Raw genomic sequence first — 14,825 nt, forward strand, 5'->3', positions numbered from 1 at the left:
AGTTATATAACATCTCTTTGTTGATTCCTGTGCTCACCGAAAACATGCAGCATGACCCGGTTTTTCTTTCCAGTTTGCCGGGCCTGTGCTGGAGGACTGTGAGCCGGTGAAGAATTGTCTCGAAGTTTCCACAGCAGGATGCTGATGGCCAAGTTAGGGGAACTCAGGGTGGGTGTCCAAGTCAGGAACCCTCAGGGCCCAGTCCTCCTCGGGCATTAAAAAAAATCCACTAGCAATACTTAAAAAGATAAATGAAAAGTCGGGCAAGGAATCTTCTGGCCCCCTCCTAGTATAACTCCTCATGGAAATGGAGGAATACCAACTTAACACTCCCGAGCAAAGAATCGTGAAAATGGCACCTTGGGTTTTCTAAAGGAGGCTGAGATCTAGATCTGCAGAGATACCTGATGGCCAAAGAGGCCCCAGGCAGAAACAGTCGTCTTTTTCTGCCTTAACAGGTAGGACAGGTTAAGAGTCCAGCAGACTGAAAATTCCTCCTCCCTATAGATGCTGAGACAGATGACCAACTGCACTCAGTGCTCAGGCCAAGGGCCCCGAGATCCAGCCCAAGCTGGCCAGACCCTCCAGGCCTGTCGGCTCCCTTCTGTGTCCTCCTCGGGGTGGTTCGAGAGGAGCCTGTGCTCATCAGATATGCTGCGGAGCCCCAGGAGGGACTTCTTGTCTACCCCGTTGATGCCAACAGACTGCTTCAGAGGTGGGCACCCTAGGATGGCTGCCCTCACAAGCATGCCTCCAGACGCTTGGCAGGCGCTGTGGACTCTGTGCCCTGCTCAGTCAGCTCCCTGTGAGTCTTAGAATGTGCGGCTCCACCTGGGAAGACGTTCAAAGCTGTCACCCAGGGACTTCAGAGGCAGCTGTCTTCAAAGGTTGGGCAGGCAGGCATTGGTCAGGTGGGACAGGGGAGCTATGGTGCCCCCCCACCAAGTATGTGGAGGCCCCCCTAAGCATTCGAATCTGTCTGTAAGCCCAGTGCCCTGCAGGACGATAACCAGCTCAGAGAGCGACCTTAGCAGGGCATGCTGTGGCTGTCAGTCCTACTAAGGGATGTCCTGGCCATCAGAACAAGCAGGTGGTCAAAACAACAATGCATACACTCAGGTGGAGCAACGAGAAAGACACCCTCCTGTATCGGGGGTGCCATTATGGTATTAGGTGTATGGGTGAGTCAGACAATGGCCAGACCAAGGGTTTGTTGTTGTTTTTAGTTTAAGGAGATAAAGAATCAGCAAAAAGGGCTGGAGCTCAGTGGCAGAGCGCCTGCCCAACGTGTGAGGCCCTGGGTTTAATCCCCAGCACTGCAAAAAAAAAAAAAAAAAAAAAAAAAAAAAAAAAAAAAAAAAAATCAGCAGGAAGTATTCAGCATTACCTAATTTAAAACCCTACAAACCCTCTTCTAACATGTAAGGAACCAGACAGAGCTGAAGGGAGGTGTTGCTGAGACAGGACAGGAGGCCGTACCCGCGGTCCAGACCCTGGTACAAGGTCATTGAAGCCCCTCAGCCCATTTTGACTGAGCCCCACCACCCCTGTGCTCGCCCCTGTTCTAAAACCCGCAGGGAACACGTTCTCCCTTCTACAGTCTGAAGAGTAAGGATCTGGCAGGAGCCACTACGTCTTCATGTGCCGACGGAGCAATGTTGCCAGGTAACAGATGTAGAAATGCACTCTGAAAACTGTGTGACGGTACACAACCTCCGCTCTGCAGCTGATAACCGAGGGAGTGTTAAAGCACCATGTTCTCCTAACACTTGGGCCTTTGGTGTGAAAATAAGATTAAACGGGATACTTCCTCTTGTAAATACGACACAGGCATACAACTGCCACATGCATGCACTGACTGGAAAGAGAGGAGCGGGCTCGGCAGCCATCTGCAGTGCACCCTCTGCCTCCTCAGTGGATCCCAGAAAACCCAAGAAACGGACTGATCAGGAGCTTTTCTGAGGGCTGGGGCAAGTTCACCTCTGCCCCAAGAAAGCTACTCAGAAGGACGTTCGCCTCATGTAGATTCGTAATGGCCTTTAAAACTCACCAGGTGGGGCCCGGGGTGGCGGCTCAGTGGTGGGGCACTGGGTTGGATCCTCAGCACACACACAAAGTAAATAAATCAAATAAAGGTATTGTGTCCACCTACAACTAAAAAAGATTAAAAAAAAAATCTCACTGGGTAAATGGGCAGCACTGAGTTGCCTCTCAGATCAATTAACCAGCACAAACCCTCAGTGACAAGACACTGCTCCTCAGTCAACAAGGCACTGAAGTGAACACAGACCACAGTTGGTGTCCTCATGTGGGACCCATGAAGATGAAAGTTTGTGTAGTACGAGACAGTCCAGAGACTTTTCTTGGGGGAGACGGACCTGTGGGTCAAATTCCCACTCAGCTCCTCTGAGACTCAGTTTCCTCATCTGTAAGTGGGACCATCTCACATAGCTCAGATAAAGTCCATACCAGCACCGCGTAGTGACGGGCACAAGATAAAGACAGGAGGCATGTCCTTCCTTTGCCTTCCCACAGACGTGAATATTCTTCAACCAGCAAAGGCTCAGATTTGGGGAGAATCTGGTGCATTTAGCATCTCTGAGCAAAACGGGCAAACGCTGAGATCTGATAAGCCTCACATTATGCCAATGAACATATGCTTCTTCAGATGCAAATAAAAAACAAGACTCGTTGGTAATATAATCTGACTTTTCACGAGAGCCCTCATTAAATGAGCTGCCCTCGATCTCCACAGAAGGAAAGTTAACACAGGAGAGTCTTCTCATTAACTTTCATGGACCCGGAACCCGGAACTCACAGAAGGGGAAGCAGCGAGCACAGCATGTATAATTTTTATGTGGCAAACGAGAGACACCTGGTCTGAAAGAAAAAGTGTCTCACTTTCCTCCTCCGTCATTCATGGTCAAATTTATAAACAAAGCCAACACGTGGGCCACCGGAAGTGTGTTCTGATGTATCAGGAGGGCAGGGTGTCCTCCAAAGAGAGCCCACCACCCAAGAGAACACAAAGCACGAAGCCACAGATGCCACTCTGCCAGGTGACCAGGAGCAAGGTCCCTGAGGAGGCTGCATCAGAAACTGGTGGTGTCTTCAAAGAGGGAAGCAGGGGTCATGACTCGGGCTCCAGCAGGAAACAACCCTGAGGCTGCCACCGGCTAGCTCGGTAGTTCTGAGCTAATAGCCTCACCTCTCGGGTCCTGCATCCTCATTAGCAAAAATGGGTCAGATCAGCACTGACCAGGAAGGATCACTCAGGAGAGGACACTTCCGAGCCTGGCTCCTGGCACATGAGGACCCAGATTCTGGTACCCATTATTATGGTCTATAATTATTATTAGGAAGAAAAGAAGAGGAAATAAGCCCAGAGAGGTATCTCTGACATTGCAAGGGTATTTATTTCCTCTGGGAAATAAATTAACTCTCTGCCACCCCTGAAGAAGTCCCTGTTAAAATGGTAACATGCATTAGTGCACATCTTTATGCCGGCCCTCAGGACAGGTAAGGAGGGCTAAAGTAGCCCTGACCACACAGGGTCAGAATATCCCCTGCTTCAGGGAGCACTCACCAAGGCCCATGTGCTGGGGAGTCAGATGGAGGCTAATTCTGGAAGGAATTACAGTTTTGGTAAGTGGGAGAGGGAAGATACACAACCCGCAAGTAACCAGAGCTGTTATTCACAAGCAGTGACTATGTGTCAGGCACCAAGCTGAGCCGAGCTTTCTGCATATGATCTCACTGGGTTCCCGGAAGAAGCGACAGGGCAGGAATGTGCACACTGATCTGTCACACACACAGGCTGAGCTCCCTTCAGCCAGCACTTGTGGGGAATTCTCCAGGGAAGAAGACAGACTTGGACTTTGCTGGCGGTAGTCTGACCATCAATCCACAGTGGAAGAGCTGTCACCGCTTTAGTCAAAAAAAAAAAAAAAAAAAAGACGGTCCAGAGGTGGAGACCAACACCCACTCCCTCTGACTCAGGGGATCAGGAGTTTCCAAGGGCAGGAGATGTTTCAACCAGGATTTGGGGAGCCTGCTGGGCAAAGGGAAAGCAGGCCTCCCACGGGGGAGAGCCATCCCTGTGAGGCCAGGCCTGGGATGGACAAGCATGCAAGTGTCATGGCAGGATCCAGTGGCTGGGCAGTAAGTGTAAGAAGCCAGGGATGCCAGATCCTGCAGGAAGCCAGCAGATTTCATCGAGGTGGCAATGCATTCTGTCCTCTAGGGAAGTCATTCAGGCAGGGAACGAGGTGCTCAGGTGTCCTGGGGGGCCTCACCGACAACAGTGTATCAGGGAGAAGCAGCCCGTCCTCCAGGTGAAAAGCCATCAGCCCCAGGGCTGTGCTGGCGGGTGGTGTGCAAGGTGGTCTAGAGGAGGGGCTCAGAATCCACAGGGTCTGTTTCCAATCCTGCATCCGCCATTCCCCTGGGCCACTTCAGGCCTGGTGTTTACCCCACAGTGCCGATGCTCACTGTATGCCCTAATCGAGTGCCAGCCGTCACACCCCTGGATGGTGGAATGGGCAGAGAATTAGTTCCTGGAGAATAGCAAGGGAGAAAGGGAGCTAGCTGGGGCGACTGGAGCCCACTGACAGAGACGTGGCATCCAGGAGTGCGATAAGCCCAGGAGACGCGGCACTGGGGTCAGGCCAACTTCAGATTCACTGGTGGAGACGCCCAACAGGGCCTGGAACCGAAATCCAGAAAGTGGTAGAGAGGTGGGGCCGGGAGCGACGTCTTTGGGAATTGCTGGCATGAAAGGTTATCCGGAAGCCTCGGGAGCGAATGAGATCACTCAGGAGGTATGTGGAGAAATGCCAAACGGGCTGCGGAGCAGATTCCCACGTTTCAGACGCTTTAAGGGCATGTGCCTCAGGGAGACTGGTGTTAACCACCGAGAGGACCTGCTCAGAAATAGAACGTGAGGCCACCAGGAAGTGACCAACCTTCAGATGAGATGCCCCTGGGTAGGACGGAGGAGAAGACTCGCAAGTCACAAGCCTGGAATCTCAGGTATCTCGACCCTCAAGCCACGTGCACGATTCCCTGAGGAGGGCCACCTTGCCCTGCCTCCCGATCGGTGTCGGAAGGTGGCCAGCAGGGGCAGGGGCAGTGTATCAGTGTATCAGGGAGAAGCAGCCCCAGTCCTCCAGGTGAAAAGCCATCAGCTCCAGGGCTGTGCTGGCGGGTGGTGTGCAAGGTGGTCTAGTGGAGGGGCTGGAATCCACGGGGTCTGTTTCCAACCCTGCGGGAAGGGAAAGGAAGGACCAGCCTCGCGGGGGAAACAGTTCTCTGAAAATGAGCCCCATCCGTCCCACCCCACCCCCTTCAAAAAGTAGGAAGGAAAAAGAAGAGACCTCGCTTTCCCTGAATTCCCACTTATTAGCTGAGTCAGTGACCAAAATATCCTGGGACTTAGGACATGGCTCATCTGAAGAACATTCACCTAAAACCTGCCATTGCCACCCCCAGGGCGGGGAAGACCACAGAACGGGGAGGGGGAAAGCCACCGTTCTTGCCCCTAAGCGGCTTAATATCAAGGTAATAAATTAAGCAAACCCAGGGCTGGCGAACGCTTTTCTAAAGGATTCGATGGAAAATATCTTAGGTGTCTGTCGCAACTGCCCAACTCTGCCCTTGTGGCACAAATGCAGCTGCAGATAATCCTAAAGGGCCGTGCCTGGCTGTGTTCCAATAAAGCTTTATACAACTCAGTCACCGACTGGATCTGGCCCTGGGGCAACGGCTGCCTATCCCCCGGCGTCACGAGCCAGAGGGGAGAGAGTGGGGTCAGCCGGGCAGTTCCGAGGAGACATTCCACACTCGCAAGTCATTAGTGAGAGTTAGGAGGGGCACGGAACTCTTGCTGTCCTGCAGGACGAGAAAGGAAGAGAGCAACCGAGGCCCGCTGCGGATCCAGGCGCGAAGCGAAATGCCAGCTTAGTTCACTGCTGAGGGTTTTTGTTTTTTTCCTGCTTCTTACTCAAATTTTGGAGACCCCAGAAAACCAGAGGGCCCTTTTGAAGACATCGCCTCTTAGAAACTCATTCCTGAGTATAGGTTTCCCAGGAGGCAGGAAGATCAGTATTCTCCCAAGACCTCCGTCCCTCCTTCCCCCGTTGTGAGCGGTCCACTCCTGCTGACAGGCTGGCTTCGCCATCATGAAGGGGCAGAATAACACCCGGTTTCTAATTGCTCCGGAAACACAAGGGGGGTGAACACTGCCCACCCCAAGGGACAAAGGGACTGTGCTGCTTCTAGCCCGACGGAGGCTGCTAACCACTGCCGTATCGTCTTGCCTCAAAAGGCAAAGCCAAGGGCCAGCAGGCTCATGCCTCGCTTCCTGTCTGCTGTCATTCAAGGGTCAACACTCATGACAGCCGGGGCTGCTGTCCTTCTTCTGTAGTTGAGTTTGCTCGAGGCTGACGTGCCTAAGAATGGTCACTACTTTTGGAATTTGGAGCTTCCATCTCAAGACCTGGATGGAGACCCCCAAATCCTAAAGGACTCTTGTTCAAGGACACTCCCGTTTCCTGGGGAGGGAGGAGAGGGTAAAGTGCTTATGTCCAAAGCACCAGAGGGAGAGGGGGAAGGTGCGGGGCTAGCGCGATGGGCACCACGAGAAGCCAGCACACTGCCCTCTGCTTTCTGCTTCATCCAGGATGAACGCAGGCCTAAGCAGTTTGCACCGCGGGATTCAAGTTCCCCAAACTTCTGCATCTCTAAAATCATTTAGAATGAACAGACAACGGAAGGGAATCAGGAAAAATGAGTGTGAAACAGGAAAGACAGCACCCTGCAGGCCCACTGGAAGATAAGCCACTCCACAAACACCAAACAAAAACCAGAAGTGGAATATCTTTCGTTTATTTATTTGTTTATTTTTGGTACCAGGGACTGAACCCAGGGGCACTTAACCACTGAGCCACATCCTCAGCCCTTTTTTATACTTTATTTAGAGACAGGGTCTCACTGAGTTGCTGAGGGCCTTGCTAAGTTGCTGAGGCTGGCTTTAAACTTGTGATCCTCCTGCCTCAGCCTCCCGAGCTGCCGGGATTATAGGCATGTGCCGACGCACCCGGCCAGAAGGAGAATTTTTGACAGAAAACAAAAGTCATAAAATGAAGACTGTCTTTGAAAAACAAAATGTTACTTATCAATAAAAATAAGCATCACTGACTGTCTTGGGAGTCAGCCAGGGAGGTCCTTTCTGAGAGCACCTGTTCACTGGTCTAGAAGCCCCCGACAGGCGCTGTCACCAGAGGGCTCTCCAGGAGAACCAGGCAGAGAGAGGTCAAGGACTCTGCCCAGAGGCCTGGGCTGGGGCTGGGGCAGAGGCGGGCATCCTGGCTTCCCACCCCACGGAACTTGTACCAGCAGCAGCCCCTCTGCAGGGTCCCCTGGGCCATTTGCTTAGCCCCTAAGTTCTTCCTTTATTCCTCCCAACAACCCTGTGAGGGAAGAACCAGGTTTTTCTAACACTCATTTTAGAGGAGAAAGGGAGCTCCAAGGGGTCCTGAGAACAGCCACGGCCATTCGAGGCTGGCAGGGCCCTGCTCTGGGAGGCCCGGTCCTCCCCTTCCAGGGGTCTCTCCCCACCCAGGCCGCTTTACTCTCCAGACCCCCTGGCTTCCGCGCAGGGGTGCAGTCTCCAGGGGAGTCTGTAGGAGAAGGCCAGCTGCTCCCTCTCCTGACTGCGTGCTGGCCCTGCCGCGTGCTGGCCCTGCCCGCCACTCCTTTCCCACATGGATAAAACCTGGGGTTAGAAAACACCACTCACAGTGACTCACTTCTGACTTCCCTGCCAAAAACAACACCCATTTACGTAACTCACTCACACACCAATCTTTTCCTCCTCCTCAGGGTGACCGCCCTGTCCAACCAAGGCCCGTCTCCTCCCAGGCTGGCCTTCCGCTGCCAGCAGAGGCAAATCAAACCACCCTCCCCACCCTCGTCTCCCTGCTCAGTGGGGTCAGGGGCAGCCCAAGCAGCACGTCCCTCCCCGGCCGGGTTCTGTGGCGACTCTCCTGGAAGGTGTGCAAGATGTCGTATCTAATACCGCCTCTTGGGCTGATTTCTGAAGTCGGCCTCGGAAAGCAAGACAGAGGTGGGGGGGAAGGCCCCGGGAGCCAGGGATCCCTCTGAATCTGCAGGCCAGCTTCCTGAAGGAGTGCCTCTCACATTTTCCATCTCTGGATGCGTACGTGCAGAAAGGAAAACTCTTGTGGGGTGTGTCTGGAGCCCCGGTCTTGGCAGAGACAGAGCTGTGGGCAGCCTCTCGCTACAGAAAATTCACTGTGCTTCTGTAAACCGGAAGCGAGGCGTCCAAGAAAAAAATTCAAAAAATATGTCTCCCCTCGGTTTTGCTCTCAAGCCCTCCAGAGCAGTGCTGGCGTGCACAGCTCACAACATCTGCACTTGCTTTAAAAGAAAAAAAAAAAAAAAAAAGAAAAGAGAAAAGCCACATACGTGCAGCCAGACTGTCCTCCCTCTGCGTTCCAGGTACGGACAGCCCTGTCCTCCTGCAGGGAAGAGGAAGCAAAGGGAACTTCCCCCGGGTGCTGGTGGGAACATCTCAGGAGGAAGGAACAGAGAAATTGGCAGGACTCGAAGGACGGATATAAAGTGCTGAGAGGCTTGCTGAGCCCGTGTGTGCCAGAAATTAATTCATAAGCAAATGCTTATTTTATAGTTTCCCACTTGCTACAAAACATCAAGCAGAAAGGAAATATTTCTTCTGGGGGCTGGCAGGAAGGGGGTGGCACCAGAGTGGGGACAAAGAATCAGGAAGCACGCTTGGAGATGAGCTGCATCCCACGGCCTGACAACTGTGTCCCCATTTCCGGAGAAACCAAGGGCTCCTCCAAGCAGAGGGCTCAGCCTGACACCTGAGCAGCTCTGACAGCACCAGGTAGGAGGGTCTCAGAGGCGAGATCCGTCCTCAGATGTTACCTCCACTGGAGAAGCTGGGGCAGGGACAGAAGATGCTGGAAGCCTTGGGGACATTGTCCCCAGGCCATTCTGCCAGACTGGGAAACCACCTACATTCGGCCTCCGGGCCTCTCAGGCTTGGGGTGGGAGGGCAAAGATGACGGGTTTCAGAGGGGAGTGGACTGCAGGAGGCGGAGCAAACTCTGCTTCATCATTCCTTCTGGTTTCCCGTAAATGGAATCCTTCGGGTTCTGGGCAATGAGATTTGCAAGGTCTATAGAGCTGGGGTCCCCAGGAACCTTGTCCTCAGGACAAGACTGAATCTTCACACACCTTCCAAAAGGGAACGATGCGTGTCAACACTTTTGCAAAGAAGGCAGTGAACTCCTAAGGAAACCAAACTCCTCGATTCCCGACAATGGTGTCTACCTCCTGTGTAGCTGCAGCATCGTGCTGGGGGCTTGAGGGACCCGAGACGGGTGCTCCATCAGTCACGACCAGCTCCTTCCGCACCCTCACAAGGAAGCCCAGCTCCCTCGCTCCTGGTCTGCATGCCCTCCTCACAACCAGAGGCCCAAGCTTTGCTCCCCCACCTTTGAAACAGGGCTGGCCTCACAAATGGCTTTGATCCACACCATGCATGTGGCAGAAGTGACATTCTAGGAATTCCAAACCCGGGCTTTAAAAGGACTGGGTGCTTCCACTTCCTGTTTCTTAAAGCTGTGCTCTCAGAACCTGGCCACCTGCTCCAGGAAGCCCACACCACCCGAGAATCAAGACACAGCTGAGCTCCCAGGTGACATCCAGCCCCAAGTGCGCCCCTGGCTGTCCCGCCCGATCGAGACCCCATGACTGCAGGCCTGGCCCGGCCACAGGGAACACAAGAACTGGCCAGCTGGGCCCAAGCGCAGGCCCCACTGCCACTGCTTGCAGCCATGCAGCTTTGAGGTGGTTTCTCAGATGATCAAAATGGACGTGGGGGTGGTGGGGAAGAGGCCTAGGACACTTGGGCTGGGTTTTATCTAGCTCTGCGGCCTAAGTCAAAGCCTCCTTGAACTTCTGTTTCTTCATCTAGACCATGAGGATAATGCGTGCCGGGATACCTCACAGAGGCTCCGGGGCACTCACGTGAGCTGCCTTGGGTACAAGGGCTTCCTAAACGGCGAGCCCCCCCACAAAATGCAGCTGGCCACTCATCCTTTGTCTTCTCTACTGAACTCTCCAGCTGTGACTCCCAGCCCCAGACCTCCGTCTCTGAAGGTGACAGGCCCTGACCCTTCCAGAGGAGCCAGGCATGCTCCTCTGCAGGGCCCCGGCCGCTCTTGCTTAGAGCATGCTGAAAAATGAAGCCACAGAGCGAAGGAGGAGTTTGGGGTGCCGAGCGGCCTGGGTTCGAATCTCAGCTCTGCTTCTCCCTGCTCGTATCGACTGCAGGCAAGTTCCTTAACTATGTCGAGTTTTACTCTCCTGGTCTGCCAAAAGGGACCATCATTGTACCCACCTCATGGGGAGACTGTAAGGATAAGATGAGATGCTCCATCCGAGGCAGCCACACATACTTCTTAGCCCTTTGGAGGCACTTAATGACTGTTGGTTATAATTGCCGTCCTCAAATTTTTGCCTTTTTTGTGTGTGGAGGGGGAAGGTACCAGGGACTGAACCCAGAGGGGCTCAGCCACTGAGCCACACATCCCTAGTCCTTTTAGTTTTCAATTTGAGACAGGGTCTCACTAGTTGTTCATAGCCTCGCTCAACTGCTGAGGCTGGCTTTGAACCTTCAATCCTCCTGCCTCAGCCTCCTGAGCTGCTGGGATGATAGGTGTGGGCCTCCAGACCCAGAAAATTTTGACTTCTCTTAATTTGTAAAACTATTGTAGGGTAAAACTGACTTTTGGGTGTTTGGTTGTATCAATTCGCACACCTGTGTAGACTTATGTGACCCCCATCAAAACACACAGTTCTGTCTCCTCAGATACTTTCTGTTGTACTCGTTTATAGTTAAATTCTCCTCTTACCCAAAACCCTGGTGGGTGTGATCTGTTCTTTATCACCAGACTCTAAGAACCACTGTGTGCCACCTTTTGTGAGAACTCCTTTCACTCAGCATCAAACTTCTGAGACACATCCAGGTTACCGCATTATCAACGGTGTGCTCTTTTTTAATTGCTGAATAGTATTTCACCACACGGATATACTATGGTTGATTTGCTGAAGAGCCACTTTTTAAAGTAATTATTTCCACAAGCCAAGGAAGGACTCAATTGCGCTTCACTATTGGGTTCTAAGACTCCCTGGGGAAATAGTTGATGATTGTTGAACAATGTCCTGACTCAAAGCTTGCAAGGGACCCAGAAGTCCATGCATATGCCTCACTCGACAGACACGAGAACGGAAGCCCAGGGATACCTTGCCTAACCTCACACGAAGCTGAATCTGAAAGCTGCTCTCCTATCTCCCTCCCCAGGGAAAGGTGGACCAGGTCCTGGGAGGAGGTCCTGCTAAACACAGGCACCTTTTTGCAGACGTCCCTGGGACAGGCAATAGCTAGCCCTGCCTGCCTCCAGGCCATTGCCCTTTCTGCCACCTGTCACTGGGAACAGTGAATCTCAGGGAGCCCACCTGACCAGAGGCCAGTTTCCCTTCCTCAGGCCACGCACGTCATCACCTCCGGAGAACGGGAAGTGATAATGTGCAGCAAGCTGCAGCTGGAGCAGCCCTGCCCTTAATGGATGGCAGGTCTCCGGCAATCATTGACAGCCACCACAGCAGGCCCGGCCAGAGCCAGGCAGGCTTCCTGCTGGCCATTCACTACTTTGAACCAGCTCCTCCCCAGCAAGATGAAACTCTGAATCACCCTCCCTAGGCTGCAGGGTTCCTGTCCTCAAGTGGCCCCAGCCCCAGCCTGAGTTCCACACCTTCTTCACAGGGAAAGCGGAGCCTGGGGCTCAGGGGACGCTCACAAAGTCAACCCCGGGCTGGAAGAGAAGGTCCGGGCGACGCCGAGGCGCTGGGTCAGAAGGGCCCGGAAGGCAGAGGACGGCAGAGCCACACCCTCCCACCCTGGACGGGCCGCCGGCCACCCCACTGGGTCCCCGTGTGTGAGCGCCACCTCCCCAGGGGCTGAACTCCGGCCGCTCCGGGTGGCCTTTCATCTGGATCCAAGCATGTGAGTTGCACGTGTGTGAACATGAGGCTGATGTTCGTCATCACTGTACAAGACGAAGAGGGGGAAGGAGGAACGGCTTCTGTGCCACGGGATACACCGTGAGAAACACGCATTCTGCCAGAATCCCAGACTCCATCCCGCTTGCCAGCCTCCACCCAGTGGCCCTCGGCCCCTGCAGCCGCCCCACGCTTACGGGATCCTTAATCCGTGGCGTCTCAGGCACCCCCCAGTCCCCGGGATGTGCAGCCTGCAGAGCCCCATCAGGTACCACTGCAGTCAGCACCGACTGGTGGTCCAGGCTGGGCCTCAGGAGGGAACAGCAGAGCGTCTCTGTTCACCTTAGTCCATCCCTCCTCCCTCCCCCATCAGTCCCAAGAAGGCCCAGCTTCTCTCTTCTTCCACCAATTTTTTTTTTTTTTTTTTTTTTTTTTTAGTTGCTGATGGACCCTTATTTTATTCATCTATTTATATGCGGTGCTGAGAATTGGAGCCGGTGCCTCACACATGCCAGTCAAACGCTCTGCCACCGAGCCACCACCCGGCTCCCGCTGATCATTGTTAAAGCATCCCTCAGGTGCAGCAAAGCAGGCCACGCTGACGCACACGGCTCACTGCATCGACACCAGGAGCGGGTGTAACTGCTGCTCAAACACGTGGACTGTATTTCCAGCACCTGTATTTCCGTGTCCCCCTGGAAAACGCCCCTCCTGAGTTGTGACCCGGGACTCACCTGGAGTTCAGGCTCTTGTTACCTCTGCCTAACTTCCTGAGTAGTTCAGGCAGGTAAGTTTTACTGTGTATGTTTATGGTATGTAACGTGGGATTATGAAATGCGTGTCGCCGGAGGGTCACTGCAGTGACACAATCAGCCGCTCACCATCTTGCGCAGTGACCTGTGCCTCAAGAGCAGGTGGGACCTGCTCATGCAGAGAGACCTCCAGGCACCGTGCAATTTCACTACCCAGGTCCTCACGCCGCACCGCAGACCTCCATGCCTGCTGACCCTCAAATCTGCTACTTGGCAAATCAAGTCTTTCATTCCTGGCTGCCTCCTTGCAGCACAGGTGAGCTTCTGGGTCCTGAGCTTACCTGTGCTGTGCTGCCAGATCGGAGGCTGCCAGGTACGCACACAGCCCGGCCTCCGTGCCTGGGCCCTCCCCTCTCACTCACATCGTTCCTGGTTTCTCTGGGTCTTGTCTTCCACGGAGTGTGGCCAAGTCTCCACGAGCTGCCAGCTCCGACCCCAGCTCCCACCTTGCAGACTACACCTCCTCACACGGCGTTGCTGCGACTTCTGGGGGACAGCCTCAGTCCCGCTGCGTGGCTGGTGCTGTGCCTTGTCCCTGACGCACAGGTTCCTCTGTACGTGTGTATTCCTACATCCTTGCTCCTCCATTTCTTGAGACGGCTTCTGGAATTCTGGGATTTCTCAGATCAGCTTTTTTAAAAATTAGGGAAAGGAGGAAATGACCTAGGATTTCTTATTTGGCCCAATAGCCAAACGGGGAAGAAAACCATCACCCACTATCAACACTCTTTCATTCATGTGGAGCGAAAGTGATCAGTGCAGAGGCCGAACCTCAGAATGAAAGGGTCTGGCGTCCCCTCAATGCACTGGCTTGGGAGAAACCCAATTGTCCTCGTGTCACAGTTGATCTGTCTCAAGAAAATTCTTGCAGATCAACTGGCTAGAGACCAGCTCCTAGAGACCCCACCACGCTGCACCCCCTGAGTAGGGCCACAGACACAGAAAACGGCCACCGGATCACAGCGCAACCGCTCTGGGCACAGAAACCCACGTGGTTCACAGACAAGCCCCACTTCAGCCAGGTGCCCTGGCCTGGGGCACTTCTATCCCCCTGGAGGAACTGCCCTTTTCTGATTTGCCAAAGAACCAAGACCTCAGTAGTCCAGACCCTGGGTTTCAATTCAAGGCTCAGATGACGCCAGGTCAATATACACCGAAGGCCAAGAACCAAGTTCTGAGGGCCCACAGAGAAGCAGTGTGCACTAAGAAGGATGTTAAAAATGCTTAAGGGAACCATCTTAAATGCCACCTCTGGCCCGGCATGGCAGGGCACACCTGTAGCTACTCAGGAGGCTGAGGCAGGAGGATCACCGGAGCCGAGGTGTTCAGCGCCAGCCTGGGCAACATAGGAGACTCCCATCTCTTAAAAAAAAAAAAAGCTGCTTTTTTTTCTCAAAAGTTGTATTATTTATATGTTTTTAAAATTGTCTCCTTAATGACTTCTACCAACATTCTAGCTTTAAACATTAATGAATATCATACCCAGCTAATAAAAACCTCATCTGTCTATTTGACTATCTGACTCATTGATTCTGGTTCTTCCCCTATCTGTTCCTATTAGTTTGAAATAGTTTAATTTTCCACTAAAAGAAGAATTTTTTAGTGAGCAGCATCTGCAGTGTCTGTAGATATAAAAATTAATTTTTTTGTGTACTTACTGAAACCTTTTAACCACTGAGCCATACCCCAGCCCTTTTTGTTTTATTCTGAGGGTCTCATGAAGTTGCTTATGGCCTTGCTAACTCATTGACGCTGGCCTCAACGTGTGATCCTCCTGCCTCAGCCTCCCAAGTTGCTGGGATGACAGGTATTGGGCTGAAAATCAAATCTCCTAAATAGCACACAGAGCCCAGACACTTTGGGTCATCTGGTGATGAGCTTACCTACACTGTTGGATAAAAA

General features: G+C 53.1%; 1 protein-coding gene across 4 annotated transcripts in view; it reads right to left on the reverse strand.

Moving 5' to 3' along the window:
- The window catches only part of ITPR1 (inositol 1,4,5-trisphosphate receptor type 1), a 314,683-nt gene that overhangs the window by 81,485 nt on the left and 218,373 nt on the right, over positions 1–14,825 (reverse strand). The window lies entirely within an intron of this gene.

Source organism: Sciurus vulgaris (genome assembly GCF_902686455.1).
Source record: "Sciurus vulgaris genome assembly, chromosome: 19".
NCBI lineage: Eukaryota > Metazoa > Chordata > Mammalia > Rodentia > Sciuridae > Sciurus > Sciurus vulgaris.